This window comes from Pantherophis guttatus, chromosome 5, assembly GCF_059756535.1.
Source record: "Pantherophis guttatus breed Tessera chromosome 5, ASM5975653v1, whole genome shotgun sequence".
Classification (NCBI taxonomy): Eukaryota; Metazoa; Chordata; class Lepidosauria; order Squamata; family Colubridae; genus Pantherophis; species Pantherophis guttatus.
In genome coordinates this window covers 51451392-51468472 of record NC_142067.1, presented here as the reverse complement: position 1 = coordinate 51468472, position 17081 = coordinate 51451392, and the positions used below count along the sequence as shown (strand labels likewise).

The 17081-nt window shown below is 34.3% G+C and overlaps 1 protein-coding gene across 13 annotated transcripts in view; it reads left to right on the top strand.

Moving 5' to 3' along the window:
• TIAM1 (TIAM Rac1 associated GEF 1) overlaps positions 1 to 17081 on the top strand; it is a 196862-nt gene that overhangs the window by 2609 nt on the left and 177172 nt on the right. For 4 of the 13 annotated variants that reach the window (XM_087895074.1, XM_087895066.1, XM_087895073.1 and 1 more), the window contains exon 2: positions 471 to 557. The exons of 7 other annotated variants lie outside the window; for them this stretch is intronic. The gene's annotated coding sequence lies outside the window, so the exon portion shown is untranslated. Of the gene's footprint in view, positions 1 to 470; positions 558 to 10503; positions 10582 to 17081 lie in introns of those variants that run through there. 2 more of the 13 variants (XM_087895078.1, XM_087895069.1) reach the window with 2 other exon arrangements.

Genomic DNA, 17081 nt, shown 5'->3' with positions numbered 1-17081 from the left:
CAACCCAAGATTGTGGACATCATATTATAGTTTACAGGAGTGTCTGAATTGAACAATAAAATATTGTCTAGTGTTGCAAATTCTCACAATGTATAATCAGACCATTTTAATATTTATGTTCTATAAATCTGTGTTTGCAGAATAATGTGAAAGGCTAATCTTTCAGACTTAGTTGAGATGCAGGAATGGCATTGCAATCTATGCGCTACTAAAACCCTAGTGTTTGTAACTTTTAATTGGGGAAAATTGTGCAAAAATATGGCAACAATTTTTGAACCAAATGGACTAACTTAAAGAATGTGTCCCAAATTTGGAACCCATGACTCCTATAAAATTGACATTTGGCAAATTTTGTAAACCATTTTATGACAAAACCAGAAACTATTAAAATGTTATGACATAATACAAAATGTCATAAAACATTTCCTGTGGCCAGCTCTTGATGTTTGACTGTGCTACTTTCAAGGCAGATACATCTCTGAACATCTCCCTGAATTTTTAAGAACTTTTCCATCATATTAGAAGCTCTACCATTGATGAAAGCATTGAGGAATCTGGTAAGAAAATATCTCTGAAACAATGACCCAATGGGTCAAGAGTTATGTAGTGTTTTCTAAAGTCTAATTGCCTTAGCTGCCAAATTACTGTGTTTGATATTTTCACTGCATGACCTTGTTACCCATTTCTACTATAAAAGTCTCTAAATAAAGTCTAGTTGCCTCAGTTGGCAAATAATATACAAATTACTATTTTTGGTATTTCTATTGCATGACTTTGCTACCTGTTTCCCCCATTAAAAGTCTTTAGATAAAGGGCAACTTGGATGAATGAGTTTTGGATTATCGTTACACCGGAGCATGGTTATACAGTATTCAAAAAAGAGAAACTCTCTTGGCAGAGTATCAGATTAGAAATTCACTGCTTCTTGTGTTCCACTTTATCTAAGCCCCAAAGCTGACTGACACTGTTATCAATATAACAATATGGGGGAAGAGATAGCCTACAGTGCAGGGAACAAGTGTTGTTCATGAACAGTATGTAATATTTACCGTAAAACAGCCAATGCGGGCTCTCTTTCCAGAATATTTTAGATAAACAAGACAGCTTTCCTCTTATGTAACATATAAGACTGAATTGTCAGATGGTATTTATTTATCAGACATTGTAAGATATAGTGAGAGCCTATTTGTGGAAGTAGAGCTTTAGTGTCTCTGATTTTGGCTGGGTGCAGAGACATCTGCAGCATAGAAAAGTGGGGGAAATATGAGACATGGATCAGTTATCATGATGGAAGTGCTTGGTTGGGTCCTTTATACAATGATGTTATGATGTATGTTTCATCATTTTGACATCAAAGTGATTGGTTATGGACATTGCTGGCTTGGCTCAGACTGGGCTAAATGGTAAAAGGTTTCAGTTTGGCTTATCTTGGTATGTAAACTCAGGCACTTTTGTTTGTAATAAATGTTTTATGACTCCTTAAAATGTGTGAATATATATTTTTCAATATCAAGAACTTCCACACCCTTTTGGACAAGTTTAGATATCAGAAACTTTTTGTATGATCTGAAGTAAAAAAAATGGTGAATGGTACCATTTTACATTCCTGTCACAGCTTAACCAACTTTTGTAGTTTGTCAAGCCTGAGCTCAAAATTGTGAATATATCATATGGAGATTTTTATCCAGGGTTTTTCATGAGCTATGTGCTCTTGTTTTCATAGTTCCAAAAATCACAACTATTTTGGATTCAGTCAACATAAAAAGTTACATGCTTAATTAAAGCTCTGTGCAGGACAGGGCTTAAGAGTAAAATGATAGCACACACTCATTAACCAAGCTTTTTAGTGTTGTGCAAACATATCACAATTGATAACATGAAAGGTAAGGTTATATCTCCGCACAAACCATTAATGAATGTTTCTGTTGTTATTTTAAGCATAGAGAACTCAAAAATTCTGCTTTCTTCCCTTTATGAAAGTAAGATACATAAGAATGAAAATGTGACAACTATCCCACAGAAGGGTTCTTTGCATTAGCGCTTTGAGAAGGGACTTCTTTTGTGCTAATTGGGCAAAATATGTTTAAGAGCAAAACAGAATACAGAACTTTGGATCATTTTATTTAATGTATGTATTAACAAAATTCACATACTATGCTAAATCATAGTTGTTTAATCATTATTTGTTTAATAAAACATAATTAGTTGTGTTTGCACAACATACTTAGCTATACACCACTGATGGACAATGTGGAGCTCCAGGCTTTATATGGTGATCAAGCTTCCTGATCACATAGTTGTGGAGATTTTTTTCAGAGAAATTTAGCATATTCAAGATAGGGAACTTGTCACCTTCCATTTATTGCTTAGCTACTATTCACAGCAAGTGAATGCAACTCAACAACATCTGGAGGCCACATTCCCAACCCTCCTTCAGCAGTATCCAAAAAGCTCAGTCCAAAAAGATAAAAGCAGGGGCAGCTAATTCTTAGTCCACAAAAATTGAGAATGGAAATGTTAACATTCTCTGGAATAAAAAAAATCCTCTTGCTTTTGAGATGTATTTGTGGAGTACTTGCAACTCACCAGAGATTGAGTGGTCCTCCTTACAAACTTTTGTGTTAGACATGCACACTCTTCTTCTTGCAAAACCTGTTTAGGAATCTGTTATCCCCCTCCTTGTTCTCCCCTTCTGTAATTTGCAATTGTTGCCTAATAGAGTTGCCGAAAACTCTAATCAGTTTGAGCCGAAGATGCTTTTTAAAACTACAGTATGTGTGTCCGTGCACACACTACTGTAGGTATAGGTGGTTTTGAAGATACGCCTAAATTACTGTAAGTTACATGGTAATGAAGAATATAATGTTTTGAATTTTAGTTAAGAATTACTGCCACTGTGCAACATTTCTGAATTTGCTTTAAAGCTGCATCAATGGAAGTGATACTGAAGCTACCTCGGCAGAATGACTAAAGTTTAGTAACAGAAGTCAAAGTTCTTGTCTCCATAGCAACTGTTGCTGGAGCCTCTTTAGATGCGGATAACATTTTGCTTTTAAAAAAGGCTTAGCTTTTCATGCTTTATCACGTCAACTCCTCCTCCCTGACCAAATCTTGCTGTCATTCCTCCTACTCTTCTCTCCTTTCTTCTCTTTTCTTCATCCTTGAGAACCCCCTGCTGCTTTTTGTGCTGCCTCCTACTTCCAACAGCTCAGAGATGCATCACTACTTACATAATAATTGTCTGTTGTCTTCTGTGGGCTTTGTTTTGCAACTGTTGTATGATTCCAGCAGGGTCTACAAATAACATACCATGATAATTTATAGACAGGATCTTAGCTAGAGATGAACCACGACATTTTTCTTCTTGATTGAATAGACTCACATTTATGCTGTTGAGAATGTACCCTTTTCTCTTATGGAGGGCTATATTTGCTTTTTTAATGATTATGTACTATATTCAAACTTAATTTGACAAGCATAAATTCTAGAATAGATATTTTTGCCTTAAGAACAAACTTGAAATTCTAGCAAAATTGCTCTCCCAAAATGAGCCTCAAGGGATCTCCATGAAACTATCTCATATATGAATAACTAGGCCATCATATCTACTGATGAATATAGATTTATTTCCAGGTAAATAATTCCATTGAACTATCTCGGGTTAAGAATATATTCGTGTAAAACTGTACTGCAAAATATGTTTTCTGACTGACAGTTCTCAAATTCAACAGCAAATTAATTCCAGTTTGAATGTTTGGAATGACATGTTAGAATTTCCTCAGTACAGTTTGAAGAGATAAAATCCTATAAGAAGATGTTGGCTTCTTGAATTGACTTTCATAGGTCAGTCAAAGTTGTGGTAACTTTAAAAAAGCCCTAATATGTTTCAGAGGAAAGATTTCCTAATCTGTATGTAGCATGTAGGTCTTTGATAATAGTGTTCTACAGAGCCCTACTTAGTGCAGTGAGATACATTGAGGTAAGTGTATAAGATTGTAGTTAGTCTTGAAATATTTTTTTCATGAGTTTTTCAGCTTCAGCTATCTCCCTTAGTTGAATCATTTCCATATTTTTGATAAATTCAAAATTGGGATGTATTTTTGTTAGTTGGGAACTTTATTCTGTGAAATTCTGGAATATTCTAGATTAGAGATGCTGCTGTACATATTTTCCTGATATTTTCCTATCAAATGCATAAGTTACATTTGATTCAGAGGACTTATTTCTGAGATTTGCATTTTTAAACATTCCTGTCATTAATGTGTTCACAATGATATTTTGAAATTAGTTATTAAAATAAAAGAACACACTTAAACTGCAATAGATTCTATGACGTGTAATTTTTTTAGACAAACTAAATTTATTATCATAAAAGTTCACAATGTTATTGTTATTCCCTCCCCTTTTAAAATTAAATATTTTTGCCTCAATTTGGTATCATCCAAATGTATTGCACTTCAACTGCCATAATTACCCAGCCACCATCCTGATCAAGGGTGGGTTTTACTTACCTTTACTACCGGTTTGCAGCGGGGCCTTTCCTTATCAATATCTCCATTTATTTTTCTTGTGGTAATTAGGTATATAAATAGGCTGTTTGTGTGAATCTATTCTTCTGGCTCTGGATTTTAACCACAATGGATATATTATGGGTAGGATCTTTAATGACATTGTTTAAAACTTTATGAGATTCCCAAATGGTTCTTATAATCACTAGAGTTACTTAGAACTACTACTAGAACTGGATAGGCTATATAACTTTGATTTCAGTAGGGACATGCAATGTGATACATTTTCAAACATTTTTTTTAAAAAAACAACAACATTGCTCACAAGAAAGGATTTTTCTTACTTCATTAGCTATGTATGTCTTTGCTGGATATTCAAGATTAGTGCAGTTATCAGCGATTCTGTAAAGCCTGAAGGCTGCTTAAGATCATAGACAGAATTCCTTAAAAGTGTAAGCTTTGATGGAAAAGTATTACTGTACATTATCATTCAGGGGATCTGAATATATGTTTTTCTTTTCCTGTTTGTAGGTTTCAACTCAATCTGTCCTTCATTTGTATGCCCTATCCACAAATCCTTATCATAACCGGTTAAAGAATTGTCAAGCAGAGGGGAAAAAATCCTTCACATAGAAAAAATATTTCTTTCCCTCTCCCCCAGAAATGGGTTAGTTAGTGTGTATCCAGCAAAAGCATTAATAGAGATGCACATAGATGATATACTTCAGTGTCTCCAGTGGGGTATCTTAATAGTAAATGAAATCTTAGCAACTTGATGCCTCAAAGGCTATTTTTAATGCAAGTATGACCTCATGATACTTTGGAGAAAATGCCATCAAGAAAATGTATTACCTGAAAAAAAAAATCACTAAAATCTATGGAGTAGAACTTGGCAGATGAATGAACTTTAATTGCCAGGAAGTATCTCCCATGTATTATCCAGGATTTTAAATGCTGCTCTTATGTCATTCAGCAGGCACTTTGCCACACATTTTGAGCTACGTAACTATGAGGGGATATTGGAAACCTTGTAAGCCAGTTAGAGTAGCGGAACAGAGTATTTGCATTTCAGTATTAATATGTTGAAATTTAATTTATTTAAATTTCATTTAATTTATTAAATATCATTAAAATAATGCTTTTTGTAATGTTCAAAAGTCATTGCCTTAATACTCTGGGAAAATCACCATACATATAGAGTCAAGAAATGGCAAAAAACGTAACAGACAAGAGAAGGTAATAACATTCTTGTTTCCTTTTATAGTAGAGAGGTAGCTTCTCTTAATCAGGCACTTGTAGATGTTTTGAGACTTCATTTCCCAGAATTCTTAGTGATCTCAAGCATATTTTCCCCTACATATGAAACAATAATAAATATTTCGGTGCTGCTAGCAAATAACCTTGATTTTTGTACTGTGTCTGTCACAAAACATGACAGTAAAGCCACAAGAGACTGCAGGAAAATGCATAGGGTGAGTTACTCACAGAAAGCACAATCCTATCTTACCGTGCAACTCTCTCAGCAAGCAAGCAAGCAAGCAAGCAAGCAAGCAATGCACTAGCCCTCTGTGGAGATTGCTGGACACCCCTGCCAGGGAGAACAATATTGTTCTTTTTTTTGGGGGGGGGGAGATATATGATTAGGCAGTGTTGGAATGATGTGTGTGTGTGTGTGTTTGTGTGTGTGTGTGTGTGTGTGTTATATGTAAAACAAATAATCTGTAGAAGAGTTTTTGTTAGGCTGATTAATAGAGACAGGCTTCCTTTTTATGAGTCCCTCTCTCTTTAGTAGGGCTATAAAATCTATCAAGCCAGCAGCAGAATAATGGCTTGGGGTTGTAATGGAGCTGATTTCCTGCTTTATCATGGAAACCAGACATAGGAATAAGATGCTTACTACAGATTATTCTAACCTTCTAATGTAGTCCTAAAGGCTGGAGGGAATGGGAAAGAATCTTTGTTGATATTAGTACAAAATTGAGATTCAAACTCTTGATGATATATTGCAGATGTTTGTATAATCAATATCTGACATAGAAATGTCTTTAATCATGGAATTAGAAAACTTCAATTAGGCCGCTGAATCCACCTTTGTGCTTAATGTAAGAATCCAAATAAAACTTGTTGTGATAAATGATTGAAGATGTCCTAATCAACATACCAACATTCCAAGATACATGAATACTTAAACATATTTAAACATTTTGTGTTTTATATTGTTTTACTGCCATCATGTTACTTTGCTCATAAAATTTGTCAATGAGGGACTGTAAAATCTCTGGTAGTTTCAAATTATTCTCTTACTAAAATTTTGAGATAGATACAGACATAGAACTTTTCAGTTTTTTAAGACATCATTTTGACACAACTGGTGCCTCACTAACTGTGGTATAGCTTCAACTGAAGAATGGCACACCCTTTCGGTGGGATGGTCATCCTTTTTCACCCAGAATGCAACTTTGGGAGAGATACATGGGAGCGGTAAAGGAGGAAGGGGATACCTGCCTAGTCACACAGATCTGCTGAATCAACATTGGCTGATGATGTCGCATCCAGATGACCCTCCATTAACTGGTTGCATAGCAAACTCTCTAGATTGCTGTGTTACCAACTTTCCAATTGCACAGTGGCTCCCCTGCTTGATCTATTCAGTCACGTTGGGGCTGGCTGGTGTTTGATATGCTTGCGCTAATTGAGATTTCAACCTAAAATCCCAGGGAAAGTAATCTTATGTGGCTCCTGCTTATGGCCACTAAGACAACCATAGGTTTGTTCCACTTAATTTCATGTCTGACACATAGTGGGTGAGAGGAATAAATAAGTTTTGGTCTATGTTTTGCAGCAGCTGAGATGATACATACAGAATATATACTACTAAAACTCTTGTATCTGTAACATTTAACTGGACAAAACTGTGCACTATAGGGCAAAACTTTTTCAACTAAGGTACCTAATATGGGTTTACTTACAGAACGCACCCATTGCTGAATCTGATAAGGAATTGCCCCTCCTCCAGCAAATTAACAGGCATTTCTGCTGGTCACTCAAGGAGGAGAGGGTAGAGTTGGAGCCCCCAGGGCTCTCCTGAGGGTTGTGAGGGAGGGGGAAATGGCACAAGCCTATATAATATTTGGAAAGAAGAATGACTCAATGGGTCACAGGTTGTTTTGTAAGGATTATTCCATGTCATGGATTGCTTTCAGATGACCTCTGGCCCAGATAACTACTGGATCCAGTTTCATTTCCAGGGGGTGCTTGGGAAGTTTCCCAGTAACTTGGAGGATGGTTCAGCAGGGAGTCTGGCAAATTTCTGGAACACGGAGGCAATGAAAGAAAGGATTGCCCCTAAATGGTGTCTTCCTGTGTTCTGATCTCTGGGAGCTCCAAGAGATGAAGCAGATATTTGGAGTAATGCTGATGGAAAATGGGCAGCAAATCTGGATATGGGTAAAAGCCCAAATTTGAGTCTGTAATATAGCAATAATGGCAATAAAGTAGAATTATTTTTCTACCTTTATTTCCCCTGAAGAGTATTGTATGCTGTTCTTTTTTAAAGTTGCCCAGACTATATTTAGGAAGGCTGCTGTGAGAGGTTAACAGAGCACTTTGCAGATAAAATCCCCCCTGTATTCACTCAGAATTGAAAGCTGAATCCAAAGAGGTTTGGGTAATATTTGACAGTGTAATTTGTGAATAATTTAATGTGTTGATCCTGAGGAAGTGGACAGATTCCTTGAAGAATTGAGTTCTGTTACCTGCCCTATCCTGATAATACAGCAGTCAAGAAGAGAATGAGAGGCTGGATTGGGGTACCCTGTGTCATTGTGGTGGTGGTGGAGAAGGTGAAGTGTGGACCTCCTTAAGGAGGGAATTGTACACTTTGGACCTAGTATATTAGACAACTAATGCCTAATCTCCAACCTTCCATTTTGGGGGAAAAAATGATGGAATAGATGGAGATATTATTGAATGGATGGAGACATTATTTCTGGTGCATGCAGGGCAATTGAGAAGGCCATACACTCTCAATATGTGCTTTACTAATTATAGAAAGGGCTTTGATTGAGTTCACCATGTAAAGCTGTGGAATGTGCTTAGAAAAAAATGGGAATCCCAGAATATCTCATTATCCACATGTGAAACCATTACACAGGCCTGGTAGCCACTGTCTGGATGGAAAAGGGTGAAAAAGACCAAATCAGCAAAGGAGTGAGGCAAGATTGTATGCTCTCCCCTTATTTATTCAACCTGTATTCTGAATATATATTGAGGGAATCTGGATTGGAAGAAGATGATCAGGTTTTAAAATGGAGGAAGGAATGTCAATAATTGCACTATGCTAATGACATGACTGTGATAGTTAAAAATGTAAACGACCTGCAAATTCTAGTAATGGAAGTCAATGAGCAATGAAAATAGAACTAAGATTGAATATAAAGAAGACAAAACTACTGGCAACAGATACAACTACTGTTGGAACTGATATATTGGAGAGCTTCTGCCCTTTAGGATCAACTGTTAACAGTAAAGGAATCAGCTGTCAAGTAATACACCACAAACTAGTATTTGAAAAAATGTCAGTGAAGGTCTTGGAAAAAAATATTCAAATGCCATGACATGTCTATATTCACAAATATCAGAATGGCTTTTGTTGTGATGGCCTATAGAAGCAAAGATAGAAAAGTATTTGCACTTTTGTGTTAGAGAAGTCAAAAACAAAGAAACAAATGGAATGTAGAACAAATTGTTCAAAGTTCTTCCTTGAGGCATGAATGCCCAAGCTCAAATTTTTGCACACATTATACAACTGAGAAGCCTATGTTTGAAAAGGTATAAAAAAAGAAAAGAGGAGAACCATCAGCAAGATATGGAAAAACCTATGGAAGACCTGAATGACCCGGCTGGAGAGAGATCATTATGTAGAAGATCTATTATTGAGGTTGCTAAGAGTCAACACTCCTTGATGGCACATAACCAACCAACCAACCAATCAATCACGATCAAATATGGTTCAATTGTTTTTTTAAAGTTTAGAACTGTTTAGAGATAAATCCATGATCCATGTTAACAATTTAGAGCATTTCTCTAGAAATAAATTATCTTTCCAGAATTGATGTTTCAGTTTTAGTAGAATTTTGAATGTGCATTGTTAGGAAAGAGTGAAACTTTATAGAAATATTTGTTATTTATATCGCCAATATAAGATAAAGGATTTAGGTAAGTATTCATGATTACTGCCTTTCTTACAATACATGATAAACAATATAAAATGTGAATAGATGGAGATTTTTTAAAGAAACAATGTAATATTTGTACTCTGGGTTGAATGAATAAATTTGCAAACATTCATAAAATGATTGAATACATCCAGATTTTTTTTCTCAAACTTATTTTTTATCCTTAGAGTCTCAATGCCACAATTGATGTTTTTTTGTAAGTTGAGAGAAAAAAAAGATTAAATTGAAATAGGATGTAAGCTTAATTAAAAGGTCATTGCTTGCTTATTTAGATAACTTGATTTTAATATATTCTTGGGAGAAATAACCTTCAGCCACCAGAAAGAAGCATGTGGAAGCCAACTCTTCAGCTTTCTTTCCCTCCACCCCAAACTCCCTCTAAAAATGTTATAAAAAGTATTAGGAGCACTTCCTGAATGTTGGAGTTGTGCCAGAAGGGGCTGAAAGGATCCTGAAAAATCAGGCAGAGGCATGCTCCACGCAGGAGTGCACCAGGATTTTTGCAAAATAGATGCCAATGGATGCAATCCAGTTAACTTCTAAGATTATGTTAGTCATCAGCATAACTCTAGCTGTGCAATTCAGTCCCAAACATCAGAAAATGTTCAAAGAAATAATCATTATAAACATACTATCCTAAATGTGGGGAAAGGGAGCTACTTGGAGAGAAGTAAAAGCTTGGGAGGACAAATAGCAAGAGAAAAAGAAGCTGAATACAAGATGAAGACTGTACTATCTTGATTTTGTTTATTTTTGCAGCCAACTCAGCGGACCAGCTCACTTCATATTTCTGTATGAAGCCTAGAAAGCATTTGGAAGCCACTGATGTTTAATTGGTATGATATATGAATCAGAAAGCGCTATTGATTCAAGGCCTCTTATAGATGTCTATCTTATGAATATTTAGATAGTTGCTGTGAGGAGAGAAGGCTGGATTCAATGGCCTGTAGTCTTGAGAGAGTAAGGCAGGTTACTTCAGTGTAAAAAGAAGATATGATCTTACCATCAGTTTTAATTTATACTCTATGTAGTATCATATGTCTGTCTGTCTACCGTGTTTCCCTGAAAATAAGACCCTATCTTAAATTTTTTCCTGAAATAAGTGCTTGGCCTTATTTTTGGGGAGGTCTTATTATTTTGGGGCATGTGGAGTAAGATAGGGGTCCTCTTGCCATCTCATCTGATTTCCAGCTCTGCATTTAAATATTTTCGGGGAGAGGCTTATTTTAGTGCATGCGCTCAAAAGCCTGATTGGGCTTATTATCAGGGGATGTCTTGTTTTTGGGGAAACAGGGTAAGCACTTGAAGAATGGGTTCACCAAAGGAAAATCTCTTTTGTACAATATGTGTGTAAAAATGTATTTGATATTAAATATGAAAGAAGGCTTTTACACTGTTATATGTATAGTTTTGGGGGTTTACATTTTTTTTTGTTCTAATCATGACATCCTTCAATAGAAGATTTTGTAGTAATCCTACTTCTAAAAAAGCCATATGGATTTATTTCCTAAGGACTATAATATGAAAAAGGTGTGAATAATTTATTGAGCTGTTACCTGCAAAGGCTGGCTTAAATTAAGGGCGAATCAGCCAAAATAATTGTTAAAATGTATGCATCAGCTAGAGACTAGGGTGAATAACTATTTGCATAAGTTTATCAGATTTGCTGATGGCAAGTTAGTATATATGAATCTGAAAGTAAAGGAAGACATATGAATTGATTTGGTTTTTCCCATTAATTAGATGAAATCCTTTATGCTTGGTAATATCCAGTCAGATTGCAAAGAATACATGCATTTGGTAGGTTTTAATGAAGGTTTCTTTTAAATGATAATTAAATACAAGGAAAGAGGTTCCATTAAATGTAAATTAAGCTTCAAATTATTTCTCCAAAAGTCCTTTTGAGTTCTTTTTATTCCTCAATGTACAATAAATGGCATTTTCAAGCGTCTGATTAAAAACAAAAATCTACGAAGAATGTATTTTATAGTGAGAGAGAATGATCTCTGGAGGCTGTTATCACCTCTCACAATGGTGACTTCTAGTTTGAATACAGCTATGCTCATTTGTCTAATGAGCAGTGGCCATGGTCATTTGTCAAAGAGGAAGAAATGTCTTTCATCGAGATATTAATTTTTGGCTCAGTTTGAAATTTGAATTGATTCCCCTCTCCCGTAAGTTATATTAACAATTTGAATTACTTTTGTGACTCTGTAAACTATGCCTTGAAACTGAGTAGCTCTTGTAATGATTGCCTAATGATTCCATCTACAAAATGTATATGTGTGTGCATGCGCCTTTAAATAATGCCCAGTCCTTAGATTTTCTATTTGTGCTTGCAATTCCTATTTGCAATTCTTAGTGTATATATGGGAACTAAAGGTTCAGAAAAGACATGTGCAAGACCACTAGCTGGAGCCCAAGGATAATTTTTCTGAACCCAATGTATCTTATAAGTCCCCTTCCACATTCAGACTAGGTTAGAAATGTGCTTTGTTTGATTTTGGCTTAGAATGCTTTATGAACTTGTCTATTAAGGCTTTTAAACTATGATCTATAGTGGTGTGGTATGTTGTGCAAACTGAGACAATTCTAGTTTATTTTACTTAATTCAGTAATTTTGGTTGTGTAAGCCATGCTGCAGCTTAGTGCATTGAATCCATCTAGTGGCTAAAATCTCAATTTGTATCCATGGTTTCCTGGGTCATAAATGATTTTTTAATCTATTTTAATTCTGAAATTACATTTGCGGCATAACTTGTTCTAGAGTTTTTCTGTCATGCCTTTACACACTTACCCAATGTTCTTTGGATTCTATTTTGGTAAACAAAAATTGCAACAACTCTATATTTTTTTTCATTGAGCATATCAAAAACCCAAATCTGGTACAATCGCAGTTTAGAAATCAACTAGATCACATGTTTTTTCAGGGTTTTTATTTATTTTTTTTAAATCTTCACATCAATATATCTTTCCAAGACATATTCAGAATAGCCGTTTTTAGCAGCTCTTGTAGCTCTAAAGATTGCATTGCTGCTATTTGCTGCTGAACTGTTTTAAAAAACACTACAACTTTCACTTTTTAAAATAATAGATGCATTATCTTCTGATAAACTCAATGCACCTAGTTTATTATCCCTCATTTTTCATGAATAAGCAATCTACAATAAATAAATAGCAATAAAATCTGCAATTTGGCTTAATTGTCTCCTTTCTATAGAAATGTGCTTACTGACTAGATCCCATAACTGTTTTGGGGCTACTGAAGAAAATATACCCTTTCTCCTTTGTTCCTGTCTTCACAAGTAACCTTGTATTGTCAGATCCCAAAATAGACATTTTCTCTGGCATATGAACTAGAATAATTCAGAAATGTTATGATGGAAATTACATTAAAACATATTATGTGGCATTTTAAGATGGTGCAGAGTGATTTTCAAAAAGAAAATAAGATACACACTCCATTTTTAATATTAGTGCCAGTATTTTGAATAATTAACAGTTAAAAATATTATTTTAACTCCAGAGGTGGAAAGCTAATATATTGGAAGCTATATGAAATATAGATGTTAACATAAAGAAACTGAAAATAATTGTCATACTGAAAGTACTGTAGTGAAAAAAGTGGAAATAGCAGAAGCTATATAAACTAACAGTTTTTGGGCTCAATATTAATTATATACTGTTGAATAGTTGTTTAATTTGAGAACTGAGAGATTTATCATATTAAGACATATAAATAAATTCATAGCTAAGTGTGTTTTGAACAAAGAAATGTTGTATCCAAATCCAGCACTAGTAAATCACTTATGATGATATGTTTGAAGACTGACTTCTATGGGCCTTTGGTAAAGAAACTGCAGAGTAAGTTACTCACAATTCGTTCTATACAAATGCTTAATAAGGAGTCTTGGTATTATGATGAGGACAACGTTGATACATTTGTGATTCAAAATGCTGATTTGGAATTGTAATTCATTACACCATTTTTACATGATTACTGCATTCCACAAATAGAATACATACCTTTATGGCTTAGTCTGAATAAATAGCTAATAAAATTTTAATGGATTTATAGATTGCAATCTGACATGATAAAATATTTTATTTTGTTGAAAACTACAATCAAATATGTATTGGTACATTTCTATCTGTTGTTTTTTAAAAATATTTCTCATTTTTAAAATATTTCTCTTGCTTTATTATATAGAAAGAAAAACAAAAATAAAAAGGGAAAAGCAATCCCAAAACAATTTAAGGGAAAAGAGAAAGAAGAAAACAGAAGGGGAAAAATATATAGAAATGTAGGTTCTGCTTATAACAAACATCACTGTTTTAAAACCATTATAAACTCTTGACTGCATAGAATAAAATCAATCAATCTTTCCATTTTGTTCCAAACAGACAGAACATATCTCATAAATCTGAGACTATAAATTCAGATGCAGCCATTCCATCATAACAAAATGATTTTTTCTTTGCTATGCCAAGTCAATAAATGAATATATTTTTACATATTCCAAATGTAAGGTGTATAGTATATTTAGAATCACATACATATTTTAAGCCTTTTTTCTTTACCAATGAGTAAAAAAAAAAAAAAAGAACCAACTTGTTACAAAGGTATCACATAATAGTTTATCAATTGGTTTAAATTCCATAATGAAACATGTTAAATTAAAAGACTAAGAGTTTATTCTTCTTATAAAATGTTCTTAATATCAACATTCTTAAGTTCCTTTAAAGCTATTAACAAAGGAAACACATTTAGAAAGACACTGATGGCTTTAGTCCTGAATGGTAGGAAATACGTAAAAAGAATATATGTAAAAAGAAGTGTGTTTTTTTTTTTTACAGCTGTCTGTAAGAAGCAATGAAGTTTTATTTCACCTTTTGTGATTTTGGCTAAACTAGGTGAGGATTCTATTTTTGAAGAGCACCAAGTTGGAGAAGGTTTTTATACCATAGTGATGTATGCAGTGTTTTTAAAGTATCATGCCAGCAAAGAGTTGCTGGACTTTAAAAGTATTGTGGTTGGTCAATGACATGGATGCAAAGCCTGCATGCATGCATACACACAATACACATTTTAAAAGGCCAAAATACTGACCTATCACCTTATTGTACAACATTCTGATGGTCTCATCCAATATTTTTCAATATCTTTCCAGTGGGAAACCAAAATTTGAGGAAATGTTGCCATTTTCTGGCTGTTTTATTTATTACATTTTTAAAAATGGAAGTAATTTTTATTTAAGTTTAGAATTCTGCTAATGCAATGAAATGGAGGCACACTGCCAATTCTTGGTTTATGTGTCAATCCTCAAAAACTGACTGATGGTGATGATTTGAAAAAAAAATTTTTTTTTGATGCAAACAGTCTTTTTATTGTTTGTTTTAATTTTAAATTCTGAATCCATCTGTGAGATTAGTTCTAATTCTGTGTAAGCAGGAAATAATTCTCTTTAAGTACTCACAGTATGAGTACTTCATTTGGAGCAGTGTCCTCTTGAAACGCCTTTGTCCTGTCAGAAGGGGCCATCTAGCTCTCTTTACTTTAGTTTCCAGAAAATGAAGATTTCCATAATTGAGCTGGGCCATGAAGTAGCTTTAAAATAGTCTTCTTTACTTACCTTTTGACCCCAACAGGGACTCCACAAATACTTAGTTGCCCTTGTTGGCTGTGGAGTGTTAAGCTTCTGCATTATCTTTTGCTCCCAAAGGAAGAAATGCTTGGCTAAAGTGCTGATTCCCTGTCAAAATAAACGGCTCCATTTTAATGCTTTGTACCCTACAAATAAAGGGTAAGATTAATTGCACTTAGGTTGTCATAATTTAGGAAGAATGCCTTCTTCATAGTTACACTACACACATGATTTGACCTGTGGCTCTGAAATCTGATGTGTATTCAAATGATCTATTCTTTCCTGCTCCTTTTTTCTATTCAGTGTGATAACCTTGTCAATGTAGGAGCCTGAAAGTCTCGTTCTGTAGTTGTCGCCCCAGGAATATTTCCTGTTCCCCCATTGAACTGAAAAGCAGAAGAAAACTGAAGGTCATGGGTGTGTGTGTGGGGGAGAATGTAAGCAATGAATGAACCTCCTTTTTTATTCTCTCCCTGTATTTCTCAAACAACAAAATATTGTTCTATTTACTTCATGTAATAGGATGAAATCCTGGATATCGTTCTGCTAGCATTGATTCCCCAAATCTGGTATCTTCAAAATCTTTAGAACCAAACTCCCATGAACACAAATTGAGACTCTAGAAGGGATTTAGTCTTGTTAAGCCATGGATAGCTTCAACAAACTAAAATTAAGAAAATTATGGCTGATTTATAAATCAAATCCATTTGAATTTCTACACACACACACACACACACACACACACACACACAAATAAACATATATACAGATATCCAATGAAAGTTATTCAAACAAAAGAGGATATATTTTTAAGAAAATAAGTATATTACCAGTTTAGAGTTGGAAAAGCAATTTAAACATTTTACACAAAATTTATTTTAGTGCAGTTTTAAGAAATTCTTTAAAAGTCTAATATTTAAGGTAACAGATGGCACATTTAGTTTGGTTAGACTCCATAGAGAACTCTTTCTGAAAACAGAAAGTTATCATTGCTGAAAACCAGAAATGTGCTGATTTTCAAATGTGCTGATAGTTAAGCTGCATACTAAATTTGAGATAGAATATTAGCTCTAGGGAGAATTTAAAAAAAAAAAGGTTTATTGGCCGTATGGAAGCTGCTGAGCTAAGATTAAGGTCTAAGTGATTGGAACTGGTTGTACTGACAGAGATGACACTGGGCACCGGAAATATAAACCAGTGATTCTCTAGGAAAGATGGCATCTATTCTTAAGCACTGTAAATTATTTATCATGGCAACATGGTACTGTATGTAGAGCTTTATTAAGCTAGTTTTAGTGGAATGCAATTCATAAAATATTTTTACCTTTTTCATTACTTCAATATGATTGTCTTTAATGGGTTACTTTTACATGCAGTTTGCAAACACATTTTTTTTCTCCTGTTTTGCCAATTTCCTTTGTCAAATTAGGATGCCTAAAATTTATTTTAATACTGTATTCATTAGGTGTAAGTAAAAATACTATGTGTATATGAGGCTGTGTACAGAAAAACTCTTACCTTGCATTTTAGCTAGCATGAAAATTTATGCAGTAATTAATACAAACCTCCAGTAGAACCAGACAAGCATTAAATAGATTGATAAACTGAAGTCCTTGGCCAAAAAAAATCTTCTAAAGTAGAAAACAAAACTAACATAAGAGAATCATCCATAGATGGTGTTTCCAATAAAA